The 12911-nt window shown below is 32.5% G+C and overlaps 2 long non-coding RNA genes across 2 annotated transcripts; both read right to left on the bottom strand.

Moving 5' to 3' along the window:
* Nucleotides 1-80: 80 nt before the first annotated feature.
* On the bottom strand, nt 81-1598 carry LOC145332445 (uncharacterized). Its single transcript, XR_013884183.1, has 4 exons — nt 1403-1598; nt 1153-1340; nt 487-536; nt 81-133 (listed from the first exon to the last, which is right to left on the bottom strand). It is a non-coding gene; the product is annotated as an uncharacterized LOC145332445 (long non-coding RNA).
* Nucleotides 1599-3467: 1869 nt separating this feature from the next.
* On the bottom strand, nt 3468-10792 carry LOC145332438 (uncharacterized). The gene is made up of 3 exons (XR_013884181.1): nt 10673-10792; nt 4091-4152; nt 3468-3585 (listed from the first exon to the last, which is right to left on the bottom strand). It is a non-coding gene; the product is annotated as an uncharacterized LOC145332438 (long non-coding RNA).
* Between the last annotated feature and the right edge of the window lie 2119 nt (nt 10793-12911).

Genomic DNA, 12911 nt, shown 5'->3' with positions numbered 1-12911 from the left:
GAATTTAAAATAATGAGCAAGGGGGGGGGGGGTGTTCAGTACTCTATCAGCACTTTGTGGGAAAGCACCAAATTACTCACTAAATCCTTGCTGAAATTGTGCTGTTTACTCTTGACACTGGATTTATTTCATCCTGGATATTATAATAGTTATTAATCGAGTCGTATCATAGACAGCTTTACGCGGATGTTAAAATAAAATTTTTAAGATTTAACCCAGTTTTGCTAGCCCTAAGGTGCATATGCCCTTGCTAACAAAACTGGTAGTAATTTTATGATTTTTATTTTAATATTACTGGAAAATAATTTGTAATACGATGCTATACATGATTTTTCAGTATAGTTGAGAACTGGTTCTAATCCAGCGGATATTTATCGGTTTCGAAGCCATAATGTAAATCAATTAACTATCCTTTAAACTTATTTTTGAAGATAAAAAAAATTGAAATGTTTATAGTGATTTAAATTGTATATAAAATATGATTACTGTTCTTATTTGTACTGGTTCATAAACAGGACTGTAGATGTTCTCATCTTCTAAAAGGATTTATCATTACTTGAATCTTACACCAGATTATCATGTACTCATGTTAAATTGAAATTTGTAGCTGCCTTAAATAACAATCTCCCCCATTCACCACCTTTATTACTTGGATCTTACACCAGATCATTATGTACTCTAATAAAGTGTACAATAACAATATCTCCTTTACACCATATGATACCCCCCCCCCCCTCCTCCTCCTGCATGAATGAACTGACCATTAAATGATGTCCATGTTAGCAACCTAAATGACGACAATTTTCCCCCTATCATAATATCCATGTATATTCTTTATCCATTTCTTCTAAACATGATAAATTTATTAAAAGCAAGGCTTTTCTACATTTCATCTTGCATGTTGTCTAACTTTATTTAGATTTATATTAACAACAAAAATATTGCAGACAACTAACTGTATAAATACACAACCCTTGTCTGGAAATCTGAACTGTGCATGGAAATAAGTTGCGAAGGTTTTTGGCCAAGGTATTCCCCATACTCTTACTTTAATGTAGCAACAAGTTTGAACATATTTAGTTATGATGTGGTTTGGGCTGAGATTCAAACTCTACGTCGAGCGGATTCGTTACCGGCGCGATGTAACATTACCTGGAATTTTAGGATCATTTGAAACCTTTTCAATTTTCTCATCAACAATTAAAAAATCCACGAATGAAAGGCTAAAATATTTGAAGAATAATAGCTCTAGGGAGGATAGTCCCAGTGAAGATAGAGATATTAGCCAGGTAAGGTTCAGCAGAGTAGTTAGGGAAGATCTTCTAGAGTTGCAATCATACCTTAAAAACAGTTGGATCATGGAAAGAAAACGAAGTAGCGGGTTTTAAAAAGAATTACTTACCATATATTTGAAGAAATATAAGGAATAATTTGATAGACAACAAACTGTACCAGGATTCCAAAAAAGATCAAACATCCAAATACAACTTTGTTTTTTATCCTCTCCTTCAATCCAGTATTTTCTTTTGAATTCGTTGCATTGAAATGTGGTAGAAATAAAGCTGTTCTTTCGAATGTTGTATCATTATTCTTTGTCACTAAAGTAAAGTTCCAAAATGGATTTATAATTATTTTGATTATCTTACACAGGGAGTGAGGAGACATTGGGCTGTTTACTATACATTTCCGAAAACGAAGATAGTCTCTCAGGGGGGATTTCTTTCCCACCCCTCCTCTCCTAAGCCCTAATTTTTATGACATCAGATTTTTTTTGAGGGACTTTCTTCGTCTTTTACTCTTCCCTAAAGTTTTGTAATAACGTTTTTTTATTCGTTGCCTTCCGACTTTGGAGACTTTAAGTGAATTTTGATTGGTTAATTCATTGATTTACTAAACTACTAATTGTAATCTACAGAAGGGTAATTTTATTCATCATTGTTAGGGATTATCATCAATTTATCTGCCATTGTCTTATCCCTTTAGATCCCTGAGTCTACAATTAAATCCATCTGTTAGAACTATTCCTTTGAGTATGTTATGAATGCATGATGGTATGAAAGTTATAAGAAGAGCAATTGTAAAGATGGTATAGAATATTCCAAGCTGCCACTCTAAACTCACAAGTATGATGCCCAGCAAACAGCAAAGTCTAAATAAACAAGAATAGTTTTCATGAAAAGATGCCCCTTTGAACTGAAATTATAAGGTTTTTGCCTTTTTAAGCATGACCGACAGACAGACGGACAAAAAATGTATAGAACAGATGCACATATATAATAGGAATCTTTACTCAATATTTTGGTTGTTTATCTTTAATAGCAGCTATAAAACACTTTTCCCCCTAGCGTTACGGAAAACTAATAAACAGATAAACTTTTTTGGGCACCTATATAGAATAAGTCCCCATGGCCAAAGAAATGACGAGAAAGCATTGAAAAAATTTGATGAATTGATGGAAGACTAAAACACTAGATGCCTTTTTTTTCAAAAGAGCACAAAAATCCATGTATGTAATTTCATGAATTGCTAATACTAGATTGTAAAGTGCCTGTTCATAACTGAAAACCCTCCCCCTTATATTTGGAATCTAATGAAATTTTTTTCATTTGTCTGTTTATTACTTTAGGCTGGGTAGTCCACAGGGTTAAAGAACTGCAGGTATAGACACAACAGTGCTAGAGCCTCCCACAGGGGTTAGGCATAGAAAAAAATACTTGTTATCCATTTATTTCAAACATATTGGAAGTGGGTGTCTCAATTCTCAAGTTGAACTTTGTAGTAAAGCACAAATCTTTTAACCTTACCTGGATAAAATATCCAATGAGCTTCTGATTATCATTCTTAACTTGTGGAAAGTAGTAGCCTCCATTTGTTTCAGTTTAAAGGCAACTATAGTACCCAAACCAATCAGAATAGAAACTAATGATATAGTTATACTGAGGACCTCCATTGTCCTATCATAGATCAGGGATATGTTACATGGCAAAAATATTTTGTCTACAACATTTCAGTAAATCACAAAAAATATCTTTTATATTTGACAACCAGAAAATTGGGAACAAAATAATTTTAATCAGTGCAATTATGATGACCTCTTGGGGGCTCGGTGACGATTCGGGTACAAGTCCTCTCCACCCCACTTGAACATACTCTGCGTGTGAATTACAGTGTAACACGCTCAATCGCCCAGGGTAAGGTACAAACAAAGAAACACCCAATAGATAACCAACTCTTTGATTGCACGCCTTTGACTAGAAATTCATGTAATGAGTTGGTTATGAGTAATGGTATGAGTTGCACCTGTTTTGGCTTAAGGCATTCCCCCTACTCTAACTATTAATGTCGCGCATCTGACATAGCAACAGTAGGAACCATTTTTAATATCTTTAGCTTGGAAAGTACACATTGTTAAGCTGAGTGGATGGGCTACAGTTTAAGCCAAGGTTTAAAAATAGTGCCATAACCCTTCCTGTTTTTTATATCGACTGTGTCAATACTACAGTTTCTTCTATGCATGAGCTCTAGTGTTAGAATTCCAGATTGTAGTAGAAAATGACACACACTGTCTAGGCACAGCTGGTATTCCTTAAATAATATTTTCAAAATTTTATGAATTGTGTTTTATTGAGGGGCTATATAATATATTCGAAAATATAGCCTGAAACCATAGACCAATAAGCAAATCTTAAAATAAATATCCTAAAACAACTCGGGGACATATGTGAGGCTTCCTTAAAATGGAGAACTCAATAGATTCATCTATTTTTTTAAAGAAATCTTAAGCTTCAGACAAAAACCTTACTTTTTTATATTATAGGATGAAGTTTCGAACCTTAGATGCCAGATATTGAGATAATCAGCAAGGCTCGGCAGCCGTGTGTAAGCCTCAGTGAAAATTACCATTTGTAGATTTACCATAATAGCTCTGAATTCGATTTTTTACGATGGATTAAAGCCATTTTTTGTGATTTAAAACATATTTGTTGGTTTTTGAAAGATAAAATAAAATAATAGGTCCAACAAAAAAAGAAATTTATATTTTTTTCCCAATCCGCGGACAACTACCTGTGCCAAAAGCAGTGAAAATTACCTTAATATAGTAAAAATCTTTCTTCAATTCTAGGTCATTTGGGTATAGACTTGATTTCAATCCTATTTCAAATTTAAAGATCATTAAAATATATTTGCCAGCAAAAATAAACAAGTTGTTGTTGTTTAATATCAGTTTTATTTGGCATCTAACTCAAAATGTTGATTAATCGGTTGTGGGGAAAAAGGTGGGTCTGGCTTTCTGGCATATCTCAAATTTGGCGAACTTAAAACTTTGCAACGCCTAGATAGAAATTTTTTTTTTCTATTTAGAATATTTAACATTCTATATTTAAATGCACTAAAAATTATTAAAGGATTATTATTTTGTATATCAAAAACATTAATTTGATTTAAAAAATTAGCGGTTGTATTGGAGACAACTTTGCAGGAAACTAAATAACATTCGTGTTACATCTAGGATGACTTTAGAGTTTAAGTTTTAGTAGCGAATTTACTCTATGTTTAACCCTAAACGGTCGGTACCCTTTCTGGACCTTAATAGGTTTGGGGGGGGGGGGGGCGTTGAAGTTCCCCCCTATTAAACAAACATCCTGTTATTTTCTTATGAGGATTGCTAAATATTCATTTTAAAAGCGAAGCTTTTCTATAATTAGGGTCGGTCCGTCCATCCGTCCGTAACGGATAGCTTTTTTCGTTAATTTAGGCATGTTAGAATTGTCCTATCGATTTAAAATTTTGAATGGTGATTCCTTTAATAGTTAGGTACGATTTAGAAAGCGTAGCAACTCTATAACCATTACCAAAATGTCCGTACGTCCATTTTAAACATGTTGATTTTTTTACTTTTTTAACAACAAATTTTTTGTGATCTAATCATCTGATTTTTGGTGTATTAATTCCCGGGACAACAAACTATAATGTTATAAGCGAAGCAACTCTATAATCAAGTCCTAAAAATGTAAGTATGTCCATAAACATTATCCTGTATTAAGCAGTTTTTCAACAAATTAAATGTTGACAAAGAATTTTAGCCTTCTATCTTAAATGGCAGCTTAGAAAATCACATTTTCCCAAAAGTATTATTGACTGACAGACTGATGGACTGATGGACAGACTGACAGACAGATGGACAGACTGACAGACAGATGGACAGACATCTCAATATCTCTAAAATTAAGCTCAGAGCCTAAATTTTTAATGTTTGTGGGGTCTTTTGCTCAACTAGCTCCTAAAAGGAAATTCCCAATATGAATTCTGTATTGATTACTTAGTACGGTTATGTTAAGAAAGTTTTCTGGAAAAAATCATCTCAATATTTCTAAAAATAAGCTCAGAACTTAATTTTTTAGTGTTTGGGGGTCTTATGCTCCACTAGCCCCTAGAAGGAAAGTCTCAAAATGAAATCTGTAATGATTACTTAATTGGTTATGTTAAGAAAGTTTTCTGGAAAAAAAATCATCTCAATATCTTTAAAAATAAGCTCAGATTTAAAATGTTAGTGTTTGGGGGGTCTTTTGCTCCAATAGCCTCTAGAGGGAAAGTTCCAAAATGAAATCTATAATGATTACTTAGTACGGTTATGTTAAAAGGTTTACTACAAAAAAAAATCATCTCAATATCTTTAAAAATAAGCTCAGAACCTAAATTTCAGTGTTTTGGGGTCTTTTGCTCCACTAGCCCCTAGAAGGAATGTTCTAAAATGAAATCTGTAATGATTACTTAATTTGGTTATGTTAAAAAAGTTTTCTGAAAAAAAATCATCTCACTATCTTTAAAAATAAGCTTAGAACTAAAATTTCTACTGTTTTGGAGTCTTTTGCTCCACTATCCCCTAGAGGGAAAGTCTCAAAATGAAATCTGTAATGTTTACTTAGTTTGGTTATGTTAAAAAAGTTTTCTGGAAAAAAAAATCATCTCAATATCTCTAAAAATAAGCTCAGAACCTAAATTTTTAGTGTTTGGGGGGTTCTTTTGCCACACTAGCCCCTAGAGGGAAAGTCACAAAATAAAATTTTTAAAGTTTTATGGGTAGATCCAGTCATGTAAGAGAGCTTACAAAAAGAATTAGGTTGATAACTAGAAAAACAAGCCAGGGCAAAATTTGCTATTGAATTTCATTTCCTATAAGTGTACTAACTTCCCCCCTCCCCCCTTATTTATTTTTTTTTGCCAGCCGCTAAATATTAAAACAGCTGTAGAGCGGCCAATTCTAAAGCTATGATAACCAAATTTTAGGACGAACTCTTAGTTTACATAACAAAAAAATATTTTTCTGACCATCGCCGAAAAACAGCAAATAACGGAAACCGCCATTTTCGGCGTTTACGGCGGTTGCCGACACCAATTAAGTTTTTTATATGTTTATGATTACAGTAATAGACTACATACAAAATTGGCTGGTCTAGAGCTGTTTTGCTCCACTAGCCCTTAGAGGGAAAGTCCCAGGATGAAATCTGTAAGTGTACAAACTCCCACCTTAAATTTTTTTTATGGAATATGGATATGATTATACATGAATTATAATAAAATTAACAAAATTTACCTATTATTGCCCTTTGGCGCATATCTTATTACAGACTTCCTCATTTGGCAACATCCATATAAGAAAACCTCTGAAATGTAGGACAAACGAACATAAACACTTGTAGCGTATCAGAACTTAATAAGAAGAATACTAAACACAGGTCTAAAAAAAATGTGAAGTAAAGTAAATTTGTTGCAAACTTCTTTAATACAGGAGAATTTTTAAAGGAAGCCTGCAAGAAATAACACGCTTTAACTGCTGAAAGGCTGCCACAAGAAGACCCAATACCCCAAATTTAAAGCCTTAAGCTTCAATAACAAAAAAGTTCTAGGCATTTCAAAAGAGCATTTTATGTACAATGGAATTTTTGAAAGATTTCCAATGCTCATAAAAGAAAAAACAATATTAAATTACGTCGCTTAGACACAAAATTATAACCTTATCTTTGTCAGAAACTTAGATTGCCCGTAACTGATTACATTTTTCCAATAAAAACACCACATTTCATAGTCAAAATCTATGAAAAAAATTCGATTTAAATTGCATTTTTAAACGAAAATCATAGCGGAAACAAAGGGGCAAACTAATACAAGCTTAGCTGTGATTGGTTGTTAAGCTGATTCAGCCTTCTGATTGGCTACAGTACATTCGGTACAACGCAAGTAAAACTTAATTTTTTTTAATGATTTTGACTATAAAAATGGGTATTTTTATTGTAAAAATATAATTAGTTACTGGAAACCTAAATTTATGACAAAAATAAGCTTATAATTTTGATTCTATGCCACGTAGTTTAATTTCAAAGTTTTCAACATGAGCATTGCAATTCTTTCAAAATTTTCATTGTACATAAAATGTCATTTTAAAATGCCTAGAACTTTTTTGTTATAGAAGCTGAAGGCTACAAATTTGGGGTATTTGCTCTACTTGTGGCAGTCTTTCAGCAGTTAAAGCATGGTATTTCTTGCAGGCTTCCTTTAAGGACATTTTCAACTTATTTATAGAGATGATTTGCTTATAACAATGTACCTTGTTGTAATAGGAATCAGAATCCCAAAAATTAGCTGAATAAATGAAAAATCATCATGTTTTAGATGTACTTTCTAGTAACAATTATAAAGTTGCTACAATTCAAAAAACCATACCTAATTATTATAGGAATCATTATACAAAGTTTGAAATTAATAGGACAATTCTAACCTGTTTAATTTAACCAGAAGAGCTAACTCTGCCAGAATAATAAACTTACATACAGACAGACAGACTTTAATTATATAAAAGCTTTGCTTTTAAAAAGCTGATATGAATTTACTCACTAACAGAATAATACTGATTAATTTTCCAATATTTTTCTCAACCAGAGTACACTTGAACAGAATATATTTGTTTTATTTTTGTATCTTTAACCATTTGAGGGTGAGGAGAAAGTTGAATGGCAGGAAAATGTTGGCAAATAAACTAATTTTTAAAAGCAAATCTACACTGCAACTCACTTTGTTTTTTCTCCCTGTTAATCTATCTCTCTGTTTGAAATCCTATAAGGAAAATACCTAAAAAATATAAAAAATTAAAAATAAATGTAGTAAAAAAGTTACATTAACCCTTTACAGTCGGGCCCCTTGCCGCACCTTAATCGGTTGGGGGGGGGGGGGGGGGCGTTCACCTCCCCCCTTATTATCTCAGTTCCTGTCAGAGCTAGAGGGCTAAATTTTTTTGTGCAAGTCCCCTGTTTGATAATGAATTTCCGACCTTTTATAAGTCTAAGTCAATTTTCGCTTCCTTCACCCTTTTATTTAACAACCTTTGTTTTTAGGTCTTTTTTTACTTAAAAATTTCAAACGGCTGTAATTTTCTTATTTTTGAAGCTAGAAGAAAAATTTTTTTCCAGAAAATGTTTATCTTTATGTAAATTTTACATTAGAAATATCAAAATATAAATTTCTGCGGCCGCAGCTGTACTTGGCAGCTGCAAGCCGCCGCAGTCGGCGGTCGGCAGGAAAACGGCGGCGGATCTTCATGAAATTTTAATATGTAATGTAGACATGTAAGAAAATCTTAAGTTTAAAATTTGAAGTCTCTAAGTCAAAAATTGCGGCTACAGGAGCCTTTTAAAGATTTCTGGAGACCTGGAGGATCAGGACCTGCAGGATCATACCTGGAACCTGAAAGTGACTTGAACACCTGTATTTTATATAAGGATGTACTACTAGAGGATTTTTTAGTATTTTGGCATGATAAAATGCTTTAGTCAAAAAAATATTTTTGCTCTTTACCTGGATGACCCTGCCAGGTTTGCTGGCATCCTGTGCCCTCCAGGATGAAGATATTCAAAAAATTCCAACTCTCAGTTATGTGTCATACCCATACTTAAAAAGTCAAGCAGTTTGGGCTCTTTATCTTTCACACACAGAAAATGAGATAGAAAAAACAGGATGGAAAAAATGGAAAATGAGATAGAAAAAACAGGATAGAAAAAAAAACGCCCCCACCCCCCGACCATTAAGGATTGACAGACATCTAAATTATAGATAAAATTCGCCAACAATTTCAAGATCCATATTTCAACTCCATTTATCCCTGCAAACATAATTTACATTGATGCGAATACATTCAAACACATGCGACGCATGTGAATAAATTGATACTTTATCTAAAGTCGCTTGTAATAAAAGATTTATATATATCTATGTATATAAAATACATTAATATACAGATTTTTATTTTTGTTTAAATTTTAATTATTGGTGGTGTTTAAACCACTTTTTTGAACAACGCCCCCATGAAACGTTTCCATGTATAAATTGAAGAAAAGTACATTAAGCTATTAAGTACATCGATAAAGTATTTTTTTTCTTCATAGTATTTAAATTAATTTTTGAAACAAACTTAGAAAAAAAGCTTTTGAGATTTTGATAATCATTAATTAATTCTTTAAAAAAAAAATTAATTTAAATATCTGAAAATTTGCCGTTAGTTCTTAGTTGGTATAAAACAAAATAATTTAGAGTAGCGGGGCTACTCTATTACTATTAATATTACAGAAATTCTAAATGAGTAGTAAGTAAATATCATAATATTAGCACCAGTTTTGTTAGATCAGGCATTTGGAACCTTGTTTTCACTTATTATCCACGGAAAGATGTCTATAATACGATGTGGTAAATTACTCAGCTAAATTTATTTAGGGTCTACAATATTTTGATATACATGATACAAAATATATTTTTTTTATTTAATGAAAAAAATATATTTCTTTTATTTCATGAAAAAAAACATTTTCTACTTTTCATCCCTTTGGTCCTTGTTAACACAGTATAAACTTTGTACAGCAGAGAAAGAGTGGGCAATGACAATAGTCCCCAAAGTTTTAAATAACGTTTTCTTATTTATTAGCTTAACAATTTTGGGGATTGAGTCAATTTGAATTGGTTGCATTAATAGGTTGAGTGTTCACACTTTTTAACCACAAATTTTAATCTACATAAGGGGTTATTCTAAGTATCATCATCGGGGATGTATATTAATTTATCAGCCATTGTCTTATCCCTTTAAATCCATTACACTCACTACTGTATACAACTTCTAATTTAATTTGCTTTTGTGTATTGATAAAACAATATGCTTATGTGATAATATGCGGAAATGACCGCACACCGTTGAATTGGTCTTTTCCCCCCCAACTAATTTGTTTCACTACGCCTCCCACTGTATAAAAGTAGTCAGTAATTAAGAACGATAAATCATGAGATATTTGATCATGCACCTCATGCGTGGACCCACCATATTCCCCACAACCGATTAATCAACTTTGAATTTTACAAATTAATAAGATTAATATTTTTTAAATTGCCCTATAAAAAAGTACTAAACGCTAATTTAGTATAGCTTAGAAACCAAGAAATATTCGATGGATTAGAAACGGTTCTCAGCTATAATGTTAAATCATGTATCATCGTAATACAACAATTAATACAAAAATCCTGAAATTAATACAAGTGCTGTTAGCCCGCGACTTTAGCCCCTCGTTTTAATCTTATGATTTGTCCTTTTAGTATCCGCGGAAAGCTGTCTATAATACAATGCGATAACTGTTACCTTTGCTTATCATAATTAGTTGACCCACAAATGCCAGCCTGATGTTCTTACACTTAGATTTGCAGCTTAGAATTTGATCGGTCAGTATTGTAATGCTTGGCAGTAATAGTATTGACACTGGTATGTTATAGGTTGTTTTTATATACAATTAGTGGCTTTTACGCCCCCTAGAGGCCTTTAGGGACACGTGAGGAGGGGGAAGTTGAAATCAATAACTAAATTGTTTTTATATTTTAGATTTGAAAAAAAGGGGAGATTTTTTATTATTTCAGTGGTACCCTCCCCCGAAATAATTATAAACCTTCCCAGGACCTTTGTGAAGCTTCCCTGTAAAGGAGAAAAATATCTGTTTAGCGGTTAGCGAGATCCTTGGGTAAAAACAAACATACAAACACCCTGTTACTATATTTTAAGGATTAATATGACGCAATTTGATTTTAGCAAAACATTTAATTAATTTATTGATTTAAGTATGATAAACTACAAAAAGACAGCTTGACCAACTTTCTGGCTTTTTTAGATAGGGATTATAAATTAGCATAGTCAATTATATTTTCTCACAATAGAATAGCTAAAAACCTATACAAGAAATTATGATTCTCCCCAAATTTTAAATTAGACAAACAAAGAAGTATAAATAATAGTGCATAAGTTTTTTTCAGCCAATATTCCTGAGGTAATGAAGGCGAAGGCATAAATCTGAGACATATTATATTCTGTGTATATCTCGTTACAACTTCGACCTTTTTCATCCTTAACAGAGTAACAAAATAAATTCACAGTGGGCTTGATTAAGTTATAGTTTTGTTGCCCCTCCTACCCTCCCCCCCTCCTCGAGATTCTATTGGGTTTTTAGCCTAATTGGTACAAATCGAACTATAATTTTAAAATAATTATACTATTATTAGAAAATATAAAAAATTGTATTAAATTCCAATTTTGTTGACCCCGAGAGGCCGAAGTCCCAATCCATCTAAACAGGATTTATTCAAACTATTCAGTTATAAATCTTTCTCAACAAGACAGCGGAAAATTATCCATTTTTATAGAAAACAACTATAATATGTATGATGCTATACATAAATTTTAGTATGGCTACGAACCGTTTCTAATCCAGCGGATATTAACCGGTTTCGAAGCGACACTGGAAAACACTTTTTTACCCAATCAAAATCTGCTTTGAAGAAATACTGAGTTGTGACAAGGAGAGTGCTGACCATATCAGCTAGAGGTAAACAAACTTCAATAAGGAGGAAGAATAGGTTTTCTGCTGTTTTTATGGAACACTTTGAAGATTTCCTGAAAAATTATATAAAGTTTCAATATTCTTTTAACTACACATAGACTCTGTGATGATTTTAGGCTATTTTATTTTTAGATATAGGTATTGAGATGGTTTTTAGCCATTTTTCTAACCCCTCTCTGTCCCCTTCCAATAGACATAGTTTTTAGAAACCCTCTTTACTTACTACTTTAATCACATTTACCCAGAACAAAAAGCGGTGTTTTCAATAAAGTGACTAGTCTAACACAGAACTGTACACCCCCCCCCCTCTTAGTTTGAAATTATTTGAAAATAAAAGGGTTACGTCCTCCAGCAGGGGTTAGGTATAAAAAATGGTCAAAGTAAGGTTTTAGGCTCACTGGCGGGGGGGGGGGGGTGCTAAGCGACGCCAACCTGAGAAAAATAACACCTCCATCTTTTATCTTCTTATAAACAAGGTAGAAGGATGATAGGGGCGAAGCCCTTGGACGACCAAGCTTATTTTGAGTTGAATATCCGATGAATTACATATATTATATTCATTTATAATAATTATATATCATTACACACAAACAATGCACTGTTTAAGAAACACAAATCAATTATAGAGTTACTTTGCTAAATAATAATTAAAATCATATACTTTTTAGTATTATCATGAGAAAAATTCTGTTTGTTATTTTTTGTCGTAGAAGTCTCTATGATATTTTCTGGATTGGTTGGAGGGTTTGTAATATTCAGAGAATTTGTTTGAGGGTCATATTCGACAGAACCCTTGTAGGATTGAGGGTCATATTCGACAGAACCCTTGTAGGATTGAGGGTCATATTCGACAGGACCCTTGTAGGATTGAGGTTCATATTCGACAGCACCCTTGTAGGATATACTTCTCACTAGTTGGTGCTTCTAAAAAATAAAGTAGAATAAAAAAATTTTTAAAAAGAATTAAATTAAATATTTAATAAGTAACTTTTT

This window comes from Acartia tonsa, chromosome 1 (genome assembly GCF_053477335.1).
Source record: "Acartia tonsa isolate MP-2025a chromosome 1, ASM5347733v1, whole genome shotgun sequence".
Classification (NCBI taxonomy): domain Eukaryota; kingdom Metazoa; phylum Arthropoda; class Copepoda; order Calanoida; family Acartiidae; genus Acartia; species Acartia tonsa.
Note: the sequence above shows the minus strand (reverse complement) of the source record. Positions and strands in the feature narration are given on the sequence as shown.